At 45.8% G+C, this 13,973-nt stretch overlaps 1 long non-coding RNA gene across 1 annotated transcript in view; it reads left to right on the forward strand.

Moving 5' to 3' along the window:
* Positions 1-13,973, forward strand: part of LOC109456678 (uncharacterized) — a 116,720-nt gene that overhangs the window by 47,500 nt on the left and 55,247 nt on the right. The window contains exon 4 of the long non-coding RNA XR_012491314.2: positions 5,708-5,808. This is a non-coding gene — a long non-coding RNA (uncharacterized LOC109456678). The remainder of the gene's footprint in view (positions 1-5,707; positions 5,809-13,973) is intronic.

A 13,973-nucleotide genomic window follows, 5' to 3' on the forward strand; every position in this document is an offset into this window, starting at 1 on the left:
ACATGTCTATCCTTACTTCGAGAGTGTACCGTCTGAATCATAGTAGCTTGATAGTAAGTGTTGAAATCAGGTCAGGTAACTCCTCCACACTGTTCTTTTGCAAAATTATTTTGGCTCTTCTAGGTCCTTTGCATTTTCTAAATTTTAGAATCAATTTGTCAATTTCTTTAAAAAAATGACCCTGCTGAGATTTTGATTGAGTTTACACTGACACTATAGATCAGCTAGGGGTAAATTTACATTTTCACGATCCCAAGTCTTCCAGTCCATGAACCCAGTGTAACTTCCCAATTAGCGAAGTCGTCTTTCTTTACTCTCAGCAATGCTTTGCAATTTTGACTGTATAGTTCTTGTATGTGTTTTGTTAAATTTATCCCTAAGTATTTCATGGTCTTAAGATTTATCCCTAAGTATTTTGTAAATGATGTTTTAAATCTCAGTTGCCAATTGTTTGTTGCTGGTATATAGAGATGCAATTGATTTCTGTATTTTGACCTTGTATGCTGTGATGTTGCTAAATTACCAGCATTTTTGCAGATTCCTTAGGATCATCTCCATTTCTTTGTCTATAACACGGGGAGAATGTGAGTGTATGTACATCAGAGGGCTGAGTGAAAACTAACTAAGATAATAGATCTGCAGGCCTTATCCAGTTCCTGGCACACGCTGGCTAACAGTAACAAAACCAATAGTGCCATGTTTAACACAGGCAAAACCAATTCCCGCCGTTAGAAGCAGGGTTAGGGGTTATTCTCGGGGGGCAATAGTGACCAGAAAGGTGTGGGGTGGGGTGAGGGTGAGGGCTTCTGGGATGCGGAGCATGTTCTAGTTCTTGATTTGGGTACTAGTTCCACAGAGGTGTTCAGTTTGTGAAAATCAGTGAACGACGCACTGTGATATATGTGTTTTTCTATATGTTTATCACACTTCAATATAAAGTGAAAGCAGTTGAATAACTATGGTCTTCTGAGCTCTCCTCCTGTACCTGGCCCTGGGACCCTCTCTTTACATGGCTTGTCTCATTAACCCTGTGACACCTCATTAACACCATCCCATTTTACAGAAGACAACACGGAGGCTCAGAGAGACAGGGGCGCTTGTGCAAGCTCACAGAGTGAGTGTGCAGTGAAGATCGGTGTCACCCCAGTTCCTAGGATCTTAACCACTCAGCGGTACGGACTTGTGTTAGCGTTTGGTTGGGAAGCGTGTTAAATCCTTAATTCCACGCCTGAGGGATGTGCTCATGGGTTTACCTTACCCGGGCAGCACAGGGACGTTCTGAGAAAGGCAGCAGGTCTGGGAGTGGAAAGGGCAGTGGGAGAGGGGCCAGCGGGGGCCTGGGAAGACCCGGCAGGACCAGCTGGGTTTCCTCACTGTCATCATTGCTCACGGTCCACCCGGTGTCTCCGAACCAACCCCCTCACACAAACATTGAATAATTGCCTGATCTGGCCTGCCGAATAGGGCGGAGGTAGGGGACGTTTATTTTTCATTAAAAGGTCAGGAGGAGATTATGGGAGATGGTGCTCATTGGGAGGAGTGGCCTCCGAAAATGTGCTGACCGGTCATATTTATTAGGCCCAAACACATGTTTCCGGTACCTGCTGCCACGTAGCTAAGCCTTCCTTGCTTCAATCGAAACTTTTAATTTTGCCAACCTTCCCCGGGCTCTAAGGATGGTTACATGAGCTGATGCCAGGATGGGAGAGAGCGGAGGCAGGAGGCAAGCGTTCAAATTTCCTTTCTGTCACTTAGGAAATGGATTTTGAGTAAGCTTCTTACTGCTGGGCCTCAGTTTCCTCATCTGAAAAATGGGGATATACGGCCTCTGCTGTAAGGTTGTTGTGATGAGTCAACTTTATGATGGCTATAAAAGTGCCTGGTGGAAATCTGCAGCACAGAAAGTGCTTGGTGAACATCAAAATGTTTGTAAACTATAAAATATTGTTAAAGCAGCCTTACCTTCTACTCAGTTCTGCATCCCCATGTTGCACATCCCTGAGGAGATGACTCTTGGCTGTTGAGAGGAGTCATTTCTTCCAGAAGGCTCTGGGCATATGCCCAGACCAATACCACTCTACATGTCGCACAATGTGACTGAAATGCAGCCAGTTGTCTTCTTCTTTGAGCCACGTGGTGACAAATAGCTTCCCGGACTGAACTGAGCAGGTGTGTGGGTCTCCCTTCCCAACTCTCACCTCACCCCAGAATTCAGCCCTGTCCAAGATGGCAGCCTTCTTGCCAGCTGCCCTGTATCAGACGTAGGGTAGGAAGGGTCTCTACTCAGGGCTGGGACTTTCACCTCACTCTTCCTTGTGTGATGAAGGCAGGGAAGGCTCTGAGGTGCTGGGCTTGGGGCTTCAATGGCCACCTCGTCTCTGCAGCTTTGGTGAAGCTGAATCTCTAAGCCTATTCTCATGAAAGTCAGAATAGAGCATCAGGTGAAGGCCAGCCCTAGGCTCTGCCCCCAACTTATGCTCTTTTCCTTGGGAACGTGTGTAAACAGGCCGAAGCACGCTGGATCCACACTTGGACTTGTCCTGCTCCTCTCGTGTTCCCCTCATAAGCGATGCTCTCTCTTACCTCTGGGTCTTGCACATGCATTTCCCTAGCTCACTCGGCCCGAGACACACTTCCATTTTCCATTTCCTTCCCTTATTGTCTAATGAGATGTCTCAAGATGGACAGTTTTCCCTGACCCCATGAGTCAAATCACATGTCTCTTCTCTGTCTCTATGATCCCCTGTGCTTCTCCATCATAGTACTGAGTGCACTGTATTGTAAGTCCTGGCTGCTTGTCAGTAACCCCTCTCCCATAAGACTTCCAACTCCAATAACCTAGGATCTCTTATTTATCATTATATCCTCAATATCTGGCACAAGTCATAGGTGATCAACAAGTATTAATACTTGTCAACTGAGTGACTGTCCCATGTTCGCATCCAAATCATGTCAGGTAGAAGTTGCCCAACTCAGGTGTCCTTAAGTAGTAACTGGAGAGACTCTGCATTATTCACAGACACTCTTAGCCTTCCTCTTCCTCCTGACTGTGTGGCCAGTGGTCTGATTGGCTCATAGACATTCATTCCACCATGTTGACAAATCCTGAACTATGTGCTGGAGAGAGCAAGTTTTGAGGAATTAAAGTCTAGATGCAAAATATTCAAAGTAATAAGAATAAATAGGAGTTGTTTTCATGGATGACAAGGAAAATGGAATTCCAGGAAGTGTGAGCAAAGGCACTGGGGCATAAAAATATCGCCTGTGTTTAGGAAACTGGTAAACACCCAGAGTGGCAGAACTCTGGGGAAACTGGGAGATGTGATGGCTGGAAAAGCCGAAGGTCAGATTGAGGCCAGGTGGGAGAGAGCCCTGGGAGTTCCCGAGCAGAGTGACATTGGCAAAAGGGTTTTTCAGAAAGATTCCTCTGGCAGCTGTGTGTGGGAAGGTCTGAAGAGGGGTCAGACCAGAGGCAGGGATGGCAACAAAGGAGCTGTGAGAATGCCCACCCAGGACCGGCATTTCCGTAAGGAGCATCTACATAAGCTAGTTTCAAGGAAGGTCACCTTTGCAAAACGGGTTTGGATTCCCTCCTTTAGTCCCCTTCTCATGATCATTAAATGACCCCAAAGCCCCTGCCCAGGAAAAATGCAGAACCTGGTGGCCTTAGGGAGGGAGGGATAGATAAATAGCAGCTCCAGTCTAGGGAGCCCCACGGAGGGTGATAACTTTCACCTTTTCTCTTCCCGCCCATGTCTTCCCAGGATTGTGTCTCATCCCAGGAGCTTCTGAATGAGCTGGAGGAACTGCAAACTCATTTGTTTCCTAACTAGGCCAGTGGCACCCAGTGGCACTGGCAGAGAACCTTTGGAAATGTTTTTACGATTAAGACATTTAATCAACTTCAGCAAATTTAGTCACACTGATGTGGTCAACTGGTTTTGCTACTGACCTGGAGTCAATGTTTCCAATTTGTTGGCCTCAGTTTCTCCCACTGAAAATGGGAAAGACCAAAGGAAATCCAAGGGCCTTTCGCCCTTATTTATCTGGGGTGTGTGTGGGGGGGCGGGTGTCTAAGCTCAAGCTCCTGGACTTACCCCCTGCAGGGCTAATAATTGTGACTGGATGCACCCTCGTGACCAGTCCATCCTCTTGTTTTACATGTTCTCAAAGTTAACCTTTGGCAAACCCACTGGCTGTGTTTGTGTTTGATGGTCCAAGACAGCACAGATATTAGGTTCTAGAGAAATTGTGTACTGGAATTTTATAAATGTGGTGGGGATGCGGGCTGGGCTTTTACTCATCACTAGAAAAGGAAAAAGGGATACGTGGATAGTTGATTATGAAAACTCAGCCATAGAACTGGGTATGGCTTCCAATACTTGGAAGATGGACTTTTTATTCCTGGGTGTCCTACATGGTAACTCTTGATTTTCACTCTGTAGTAATGACTTACATTTCCGTGTTTCCTAGATTCTCTTCTGAATTCCCATCTCTTTATGGGAGTACTCTTTATGGGATCCAACTCAACTAGGACCCTCTCCAGGCCAGACTTTACTTCTGACTTTTGAGGATGTGGTCCCTGTCTGCTGGGAACCTCCTCTTCTGTATCCTGAAGCTCCTTCAACTCCGCAAGTCCCAGCCTGAATTAACCCTCCTTCCTGCCCAACTTGCTCTGTCTCCTCTATTCCCTGTTTCAGGAATGACAGCGTCCTCCACCCAGTCACCAAGGCTGCAACCTGGGAGTCATCCTGGGCTCCTCCCTGGCCCTCATTGCCACTTCCATCTATCATCACATCCTGCCTGTTTGGCTCCTGAAATATGTCTACAGTCTCTCCTATCCTCTCCTACCCAGTGGATTCTTACCCAAGTTCAGTTCTGACTCTCCTGATCAACTAGATAATTAAAATAACCTCCTCCTATTTGGTTTCTCACTCTCCAGTCTCCTCTTCCTTCAGGATGATTTTTCTTCTGCTACTATAGCGATTTTCCGAAAACCCCAATCTGGCCATGTGTCTCTCTTGCTTGAGATATGACATGAAGTCTTCATGGCTTGCAAAGTAAAGCTCAAATGTCCTAGCCTGTATATGAAGTCAGTCACAGGAGACCATCTGATGTTTCCTGGATGTAACTTCTTACAAAGCTCTGTGCCTTTCTACGTCTTGATCCTACTGATTGGTTTGTCCATCCTCCCTGTGCTTTCCTCCTTGGCTCTGCGGACCTCTGATCTCTGTTGACCTCTCAAGCCTCACATCTTATCACTCTCCCCCTACCTGTGTGCAACCCTCACTGCTAGCACCCAGGGTGCTTACCTCATCGCCTGAACAGCCTCCAGAGGTGGTCATGCCTCTCTACTCTGAGGACCTTGAGATGGCCAATGACCCCTTCTCACTGATGCTCTCTCTTGCATCTGATAGCTGTGTGATGTGCTCCCCTGGGTTGGTCTTAAGCCATGTGCACAGGGGACGGGCATTCCTTATGTGAATGGGCCCCGTCTTCTTCCTTTTTCCATGGCTATTCATCTGTGCTCCCTGCTGGTACCAGTGAGTGGAAGGCCACTATCTGGTCAACACGGAAAGAGGTCACATTCCAGGAATGCAGATATGACTGTACGATGTCTTGTTCCATGTGTAGGTTATACAATTTCAAGTGGGAACTGACATAGTTGGAAAATGAATCATCACTCACTTTTTCCTACACATTCTAGGTAAGACGTGCATTTTTGGTCTCCCTCCGTGAAGCTTAGTGACAACCTTTGAGTCACTGGAAGCCGGTGTTCACAGGTGGCACGATGGATGAGGCAGCATGGTGAGTAATGAATGTAACTGGCATTAAAAATGCTATTAAGAAACTGCATCGGCACAGAGATCTGTACTGTTTCCAAACAAGTATGTTCTGAAACGCCATGGCAGTGGGAGTAAATACAGCAATCCTGCTTCTTTCCCTCATGGTGGGAGATATAAAAATTAGGCAGAAATGGTGCATTTGACAATAAAAAACACAAAGAGCTGTTTCCTGGACGTGAACAGGAAGAGATGGTGCCCACACCCTAAGAAAAATCATCATGTGCATTTTGGGGCAATAAACAAAGATATAATTACCTTTTCTTTGCCCATTATTCTAAGTCTTCATTGATAAATTACTATGCCTCACATGAGCCCATGAATTTTATAATATGCATTGAATATGAATTTTTAAATTAAATTGATTATTTGTCAGGACCCCACAGAAACAATTTGCTTAGAGCCCCACACATCCTAGATAGCTCTGTTCAGGAGGATGATTTTTATATATATATTTTGAAATGCCCAGGGATCCCCAAAGGGGACGTGATGCATGCCACCTAGCCTATATTTTATGTTGGACTATCTCAAAGAACTCTCCAAATTTGATGGGTGTCTATCTGTTTTTAAGCAATGCGATAGCAGGAGTCAGTCAGAAAAAAACTCTGTGTTTAGCAAAGGGAAAACGCCCAAGAGAAATTCAGTAAAATCATGTCCATGAGGGGCTGCCACAGAGATGCCCCGTTATTCAGCTCTATGAGAGCGAATCGGTATTATTTCCCTAATTTTAGAGATGAAGCTCACACTTCTAGTGAGAGATGTAGGTGGAGTTCAAGTCCCCATGACTATGACATGAACCCAGCATCCATGTTCCTTCCATTGTATAATCCCGATATGGGCGAAGTAGAAAGCAATGTGACTGCACAGGGTCATCTCTGATGAGTTTGGGTCTTAAAAACACAAAGACTAAGGAAAGGGCACACAGCCAGACACCTGGGGAAATGACCCATGTTTGCAAGAACTGTGTCTGAAAGGCTAAACCCGAGAAGAGCTAAGGCTTTGAAACACCCCTGAAAATAAAAATGAGGGTTTTTCTTGTGCTGTTTGGAGACAGATGGTGGGGAAGGAAAGGGAGTCCACAACATGGCGATGATGGTACAATGTTGACAGTTATCAGAGAGAATTGTGAGAGCTGCTCAATTCACCAAGGCGTAAGCCTTTAATCTGGAAAGATTGAAACTCGAGATAGGAGAAAGGCAAAAGGCACACCTCACTGCCCTTAATTAACTCACGTCTCCAATACCACATGAAGTGTAGCCCAGGGTCCTGATAGGACTTGCAGAAGTCTGTGCAATCCCTGTCCATTGTATTTGAAGAACTGTGGAGAGAGAGAGAGATGCCAGAAGTCTAGGGATGGCTATGTCTTGTCTTGATTTTCCAAACCTGGGATCTAGAAATTATGGGCTTAAATCCAGTCTTTTGCAATGAACTATAAATGATTATTTAAATGGTGTAGAGGTATGTGCACTTAGTAAAGGAAGTAGAAATCAGTTTGGCACCATTGTAGGCTCACTAACAATTAGTAATTCCAAAACATCATTATTTCTCTTTTGAAAAATAAGCTTCCTAGATCGATGCTGTCGATATTTGTTATTTTTTATATCCCTACCTTTTGAACGAATTTGGAGGAATTCTCTCCTGTATGGATCTTGATGAGAGGTGAAACCTGTCTTTCACCATCACACTGAAGATGCCACATGCTCAATTTACCAGCTTCCCTTGCAGCAAAGGCATTGGCCGATGCTCTAAGTTTGGCTAAGCAGAAGTGGCCACCCATGACTTGAAGTTGGGTTTAAGCAAGGTCAAGGAGCAAGGATGGCAGGCGGAGAATCAATGTTGTTGATTGAGTTTCCAGGTGCAGTGATGGTAATACTCATGGGACAGCCTGTGCCAGTGGTAGTGGAGGGCCAGTAGCAATAATTTCTGCCCAGATCACTTCTTCCAAATGACATGGTGAGCTATTCTTGGCTGCTTGATATATGACCAGTTCTCCATTCTCTCAGAGGCTCTGTGAACATCATAATAACCTTTTAATAAATGCCTTCTACGCCTAAATCAGCCCAGAGATGGTTTCTTTTGCTTGCAACTAATAACCCTGAAAGGACAGCTATATCTGGTACATCTGGGTCGTGCCACAGATGTTGTATCTTGATTGCAGCAGACATTTGTTAAAGATTTGCGAGTTAAAATTAAGAACAAGATGGAATATTGTGGGTTGCAAGACATTGTACTCAGGTGGATAGGATGTGTATGTCCCCAAATGTTGAGTAATGTATCCAGGCTGGTCTCCAAGGAGGTCTCCAGTGACAAGCTGTGGCAGGCAGGATAATGGTACTCCAAAGATAACCACATCCTAATTCCTGGAGACTGTAAATATGTTAAGTTACATGGCAAAGGGGAATTAAGGTTGAAGGTGGAATTAAGGCTTCTAATCAACTGTCCTTAAATTAGGGAGCATATTCTGGATTATCTGGGTAGGACCAATGTAATCACAAGGGTCCTTAATATTGCTGGTTTTGAAGATGGAGGAAGGAGCCCATGAGCGAAAGAATGTGGGTGGCCTCTAGAAACTGGATAAAGCAAGGAAACAGATTATCCTTTAGAGTCTCCGGAAAAAAAGTAGCCCTGTCAACACCTTGATTTTAGCCTGGTGAAATCCCTTTTGAAGGTTTTTACCTAAAAACTGTTAAAGCACTAAGTTTGTTACAGCAGCAATACAAACTAATACACATTCCATGTGTCTCTACAAGTGGCCTTTTCTAATGGAGACTTTATTAATGATATGATTAATAGTCTTCCAAGTAGACTGGACAGAGTCTTAAGGCACCAATGGGGGCACTCAGGGGCTACCAGGAAGGGGTGTAGGAATGGGGCAGGCAGAGGCACTGGGACCCTGGGATACCCACCCATGCTGCCCCTGGAGCAACACTGCTTTCATCTGTTTTAAATATTGGCATTCTAGGAAATATGTTTGAATGCCATCTCTGATGTCATAAATAAAGGTATTCATGATAACAATAAGAAATAACATTTCTTGAGCATTTATATAGACCAAACACCATGCTTAGCTATATATAGCTCTTCTTTAATTCTCACAATAAATAGTTCCTCAGAAGGTAGGTATCATCTTTGCAGATGAGAAAACTGAGGATCAGAGAAACTAACAGCTTGTAAGTGGTGGAGATGGTATTTTCACTTGGGCGATCTGACTCTAGAATCTGCACTCTTAGGTGAGTGGATCAAACATGTGATTGGACAAAGGCAGTTGGAACAATTCAGAATCCAAATGTCTTTTGTATAGTGACAGGCATACATTTGGGAGAGAGGTGAAATCCTGTGTTTGGGTTTAAAGACACAATTGCATCAAAGCACAGGTTATTTTAAGTTAATTAATCACGTTATTTGTTGGTGTTTGCAATGGGTGGAAAGCCACTGCCTTCTGGGTGTATGACAAGTGTAAGATTCTAGTCCCCTGTGAGAGGAGAGTCCTTTACACAACAGAATGGGCAGCCTCCTGATGTGAGCTCCCTGTCCTCGGTAACAGTCAACAAAAGATTGAGTTCGTGATAGTGGGGAGTTGATTTAATGTCTCTTTAAATTGGAAGATTCTAAGACTCAAGGGTTACTGTGCATAGGGCCAAATGTTTGGAACTCTTAGTGCTGAGCTTAAGCAACCCCATTCTCCCGGGACTCACCAGGCAGAGGAAAACCTAGACGGATAGAGTTCTCCTCAGGATGGGACACCCAACCTACGGGGCTTGGGTTTTATCCTAGAGAAAAAGGGAATCCATGGCAGGTGTTTAGGCAGCAACCTGATATGAACAGATTTGCATTTTGGAGGGGTGAGTATATCCGAGGGGGAGAAATTGGATCAGCGACAGCAGCTGTTAAAAAGGCCTAAGCAAGGGAGGCACATTTCTGGATCAGAGCAGCCAGAGCCAGAAGACTTGGGCTGAGGGGGAAGGAGAGGGCGGAGACCAGGGCAACACCCAGGTGAGGGCTGGGCTGGGTGGAGCTGTCCAGGACAGGCGGTGCTGGTGCCTCCAGGCTGTAGGAACTCCAGGGCACAATGCAGGTCCACAGGGAAGCTTGTCTGGGGAGGAGTCCTGTGGGAAGTGGGTCATACTTTTGGAGGGCTCCACAGATGGGTTAGTCAGAAGTGGGTCAGGAGCTGGAGGTCCAGCGTCAGGACAGGTGGAGCCCTGTAATCTCCACCCCGCCTATGATTTGGGGACCTGGTGAGGACAAATGAGTGCCTCATCATGGCATGGGTCTGGCTTCTGAGTAGGATGTGGGCTTCTAGGTGGGCTGGAGGCAGCAGAGAGATGCTACCTGGGTGTGAATCCCACCACCCAGGAATCCCACCTCCAATACCTCGCCACTCCCCAATGAATCTATTTATCAGACATGAATGAATCAGCACGATTCTGAGAAATAATCTCTCTTCCCAGAAAGCATTCACCAGCCACCGCCTCCCTCTGGCTTTCATAATAAACTAGTTCACTCTCTCCAAGAATTCAACTACCTCCACCTATTACTCTAGGATATCATGTTCCCCACAACTAGTGCTTTAGTCTGTTAGTCTTTTAATTGTATCTCATTAACACCCTAGCTATCCTTTCCCACATATGAAACTGTCTAAGCATCAGTTTTATAATCTGTAAAATGGAAACAATAATATTGACCCTTATTGCACAGACAGGTATTGCATATAAAATTCTTAGCACATAATGAACACTCAATAGGAGCTAGTTGTTTTCAGGGAGGAGACACTAAGCCAAACAATGAAGAGTTAGGTTACACTCATCGGATCAGATGGTACGGATAAGGCTTGACCAGGCTGTGTGGGGAGGAGGGTTGGGAGAAGAGAGAGGCATGAAAATGGAAATGAGACCAGGAGCACAGGAGCACAGGGGAACAGAGTCAAGAGGAGTCAGGATGATAGCCCGGGGCATGCCAAGGCCAAGGGCAGGGAGTGGCCTAAGGCCACGTATCCAAATGCACCTGCTCACGTCTCTTCCAGCCGCTGAGTTTGATTCTCAGGTAACCTTAGTGCTAGGCTCAGCATGAGTCAGCATACGTGCATATGAGCATTGCAGTCACTTACAGGATCTGGGACATCTAGTTCCATTTCTAGTTTTTTTTTTTTTTCCATTTACACACCACATCACACTCTGCACAATCCAGTTCTTCTCTCGCCATGGAAATATCTTTAGCTGTGATCCCTCTTCACTCTGACATTCTAGGATACTGAGCCAAATGTCTGATGGAACCTTTCCCCTGACAAAATAAGTCAAACTGCATGGCAATTTTAGATGACCTTTTACTGAGGGCCTACAATGGGCCAGGTGATGGGCTAGGCATTTTTACATCCATAGATGCATTTTATTTCAGAACAGGTCCACAGTCAAGGGGTTCTGAGCCTCACATTGATAGTACTGACAGTATCTCATAATCTCTATTTCTTTTCATGTCTTATTGCATTGGTGGAATGGTATCCTCTTAATGCTCTTAGGCCCTCTCAGAATTGATCCCCACTTTCTTTCTAGCTTCAGATTGCCTCAGGAAATTCCCCTATTGATTCTACCCTCCCCCAATTCTCTTTGTTTGTGATATTCCCCTGGGCACAGGTCTTAGCTGTTCAGTATGTCATAGCAGACACATAGGTATTATCAGGCTGTTGACAGTGCCGTAATTCTGGATATCTTAAATCAGGGTCCTGCTAATACACAGAAAACTGGGGTCAGGAATAACTCTCAGGGGGTGGCATTGGCAACATCTGGACAAGGGCCAAAGACCATCCAGCAGGCTGGGATCCAGCAGCCAGTAATAATAATGGTTAACAATAATTGAATATATTTTCAGGCACTGGGTTAATCCATTGGTTCTCAATAAGGAAATGTGTCTGGGGACTTCTGCAATGTCTAGAGATACTTTTAGTTGTCACAACTGAGGGGGAAGTGTGCTACTGGCATCTAGTGTGTGGAATCTAGGAATGCCCTAGAATGCACAGGGTACCCAACACAACACATAGTTTTCTAGCCTGAAATGTCACTGGTGCTGAGGTTGAGAAACTTTGGGTTAAATCCTCTGCCGGCGTTATCTCATTTAGTCATCAAACCAACCCTATGGAGCTGGTGCCACTATTATTATTATCACCTCCCTTTTTGTAGATGGGGAAACTGCACACTAGGTACATGAAGCAATTTTTGCCTAAGTTCACTGAGCTAGAAAGTGCCAGAGCCAGGCTGTGATGCTAAGTTCGGCTGACACTGAAGTCTGTGCACTTGATTACTTTGTTGGGCCAACTGAGTATGCAGGTCAGGACAAGAAGTATGTCTTGGGGACTGTTCTCAGAGGTATCTGAGGAGCCCAGAGTGCCCTCCCCGCCAGGCCAAATGTTGCTGCCATTGCAAGAGAAATAGCAAGTTCAACCACTGCCTGCTGGGGGCAGGGTCTCCCAGGGTTCCTTGGATTGACCTGAGGGGCTGAGCTTGGTTGTTCTCGACTGAGCTGAGCTATGGAAGGCAGGGACACCATCCCAGCAACTTCAGAATCACACTCCCACTGTTTTGACCTCTGCAGCTTTGGAATCAAGTGCAGGGAGGAGGCTGGCTGACAGCTGGCTGCATATGCTCACAGCCAAGTGAGAGATGCGGCAACTGGCCAGGAGTCAGGTCAACTCCTCCGAGTTATCTGCAAACATACTCAGCATATCAGTATAATGGGGAGTGGATAAATGCATAGGCACAGGCCTGGCACATTGTAGACCCCTTCTAATAAGGGAATGAATAAATCAAATGGTGAATTAATACATCTTCTACGAGGCCAAACCTTGGAATACAGTGAAAGGGCTGGACATAGGTCAAGAGGATAAGGCAGGGCCAGGCCAGCGGGGTGATGCATTGGTGGATGGGATAGCACCAAGTCCTCCAGAGGGGTCAGCAGAGCAGCAGCTGCAGCTACACCTTCTAGAACACAAGCCACAGGAGACTGTGAGGAAGTCTGACTCCAGGCACCCTAGAAGCTTGACTAATTTTTGGACTGTCACATTGGAATGCTCTGGCAACCAGACCTGAAACTCTGTGACCTCCAGACCCAGGGGCTGTGGAGCCAGGAGCCTTCCTCCCCAGGACCTCCCAAGGGTGAGGGCTGAGGCCACGAATGGACTTGGGGAATTTAGTTTATTGTTCTTAAGGTGGGAATAATTCTCAATATGCTGGTTTCCTCTTTCTATGCCCTTTCAAAGACTGTGTTTATATAGATAAACGGGCTTCGTGCAATCTGGAGAAACCAGCAAATAACTCTGGGATCTTTTCTTCCCCTCTCTATGGATACAGCAGAGGAGGGGACAAGGGAAGAAAGGGAACTGAAATTCAGTGATGGTTTACTTTGGGTTGAGTGCTTTTCATTGTTGCATTAAGGAGGTGGCAGAGTGCCCTCCTTCCAAAGCATGGTGCCAAGCAGACCTGGGTTACCAGAGACTTCCCTAAACCTCAGTTTATACATTGGTAAAATGGGCGTAATACTTTTCCATGCTTTCTAGAGTTGGGATGAAGATTTAATGAGCTGGTGCACAAGACATGCTTAGCCCAGCAGCTGGTCCAGAACAAGTGCTTAGGAAAAGTGAGCCCGCATTATTGTTATTTTAAATTAATCACCCTCAACCCACTCTGGGAGCTGGGGCTTATTATCTCCATTTTGTATGTGAGCAAGCCAAGTCTTGGAGGGGTTACCTTGGTACAGTTTTGCTCTCAGTTCCTCTGGCAAGTCTCTGCCGACCTCTAAGTCTGGGTCAGTGTCCCTTCTCTGAGCAGCCCAAGCTCCTGCACTTCCCTCTCGGCTTCCATTGCCCCCACCTCACTGTAGGTCCACGAGGACAGGCTCTGCACCCAGAGGATTGTTCTCTGCTGTGATACCGGCACCTAGATGAGTGCCTGGTGCTTGGTGAAAGCTCAGTGTACAGCAGCTGACTGGCAGGTCCTTCAGGGCCATTTGACTCAGTGGTCTGAAGTTGGCTTAGTTTCTTTCTCATAGGGAGTATGTGTGTGTGTGTGTGTGTGTGTGTGTGTGTGTGTTCTTTCTTAGGAATGCTGAGTAAAGTGGGTGACTGGGGACATCTTTAGATGT

Source organism: Rhinolophus sinicus, chromosome 13 (genome assembly GCF_057876585.1).
Source record: "Rhinolophus sinicus isolate RSI-liver-muscle chromosome 13, RSI-T2T, whole genome shotgun sequence".
Taxonomy (NCBI): domain Eukaryota; kingdom Metazoa; phylum Chordata; class Mammalia; order Chiroptera; family Rhinolophidae; genus Rhinolophus; species Rhinolophus sinicus.